The sequence below is a fragment of the Elephantulus edwardii genome, unplaced genomic scaffold (genome assembly GCF_000299155.1).
Source record: "Elephantulus edwardii isolate Elephantulus edwardi_28Jun2011 unplaced genomic scaffold, EleEdw1.0 scaffold00005, whole genome shotgun sequence".
Classification (NCBI taxonomy): domain Eukaryota; kingdom Metazoa; phylum Chordata; class Mammalia; order Macroscelidea; family Macroscelididae; genus Elephantulus; species Elephantulus edwardii.
Window position 1 is genome coordinate 8539507 of NW_006399755.1, and position 1507 is coordinate 8541013.

Below are 1507 nucleotides of genomic sequence, written 5' to 3' on the forward strand. Positions count from 1 at the left end.
ATAAACAATGACTCTGAACTTTGCCCTATCCTGAGTCAGCCTTACCTTCTCTGACACACCTGATCCCATTCCTACATTCACTGTGTCAATCCATCTCATCTAGGAGTTTTCTCTTCTGTACTGACCCCTACACTTCCAAGCACAATGTACTTCTCCAAGGGCTGGTCCCTCTTGCCACATGCACAAAATATGTGACACAGACCTTCAAAATCTTTGCCTTCAAGGAACAAATTTATTTCACTCTTGCCGGGACAGAACTATTTGTTTTCTTGGCAGTTCATGGTATGTTCAATACTCTTCTCCAACACCACAACTCAATGGCATAGATTTCCCTGCCATCCATATTCATTGTCTAACTAGACCTGGAGCCACATGGAACTGCAGCCCCAGACGTACTCTGGGAAGTATGGAGGCCTGAAACACCATCTTCTCTGGGGAGCACCTAGATAGATTACAGACAGGAGTGACTGGAGCCTGAGCCATCATATCAGAGGGTAAGAGGTGGGTGGAAGTTGTGGTATATGGTGGATGAGGGGAGGGGATATGTGCAAGAGCAACACTGAATTGCCAAATTTGTCTGTCAGTTTTTGAACTGAGGATTTCTTTTTGCATGTGCTGCTCTTAATAGCTTAGATGTGTATATGTTTGCCTGTCTACCATTTGCTCTTTGGGGTACAACACTTGTTGCACTAAAGAGGAGCTCCCAAATTAAGACAGACTAGGATGAAAGATTGGCCATCCACTTGTGAAATAATAGGACTTTGAAAACCCTTATGAATCTCAACAGTAAGAACACAAAAGTCCTCACCAGTGTGCCAATGGACAACATTATGATACATGAAGAAAAGACTGAAGTTGTCAACAATTGCATCTTAATTAGATTCACAATCAATTGGTATTCCATCAAATGTTTTCAAGGCAACTTGAACTTCTTCCTTCATTACCAATGGTTCTAGATCATATGCTTTTTCCTTAAATGGTTCCGTGTTAACTAATTCTTTTTTGTGTTGTGACTCTCTGTATTTCTTTCATTTTCTTTTGATGCTTCCTGGATCATTCAAGATTTTTATCTTGAAGTACAGTGCTGGGAGTGATAGGAAACTGTCCGTACACATTCAGGAAGACCCGTTAATGTAACTATTATTCAAATATAAGCACCAACTATTAAAGCCAAACATGAAGAAATTAAGGACTTGTACCAACTTTTGCAGTCTGAAATTGATCGAACATGCAATCAGGAAGCATTAATAATAACTAGTGACTGGAATTCAAAAGTTGGAAAGAAAGAAGGATGTCTAGTATTTGAAAAAAATATGAACTTAGTGACAGAAATGAGGCTGGTGATAGAATAATTGAATTTTTGTAAAATTGATTTTTTTCATTACAAATGTTTTTTAAAAAACCCATTAATGGAAATTATATGCGTGATCCTCATATAATGAACTACACAGGAATAAAATTGACTACATCTGTGGAAAGGGTCTGTGAAGAAGCTCAATAAAACCAG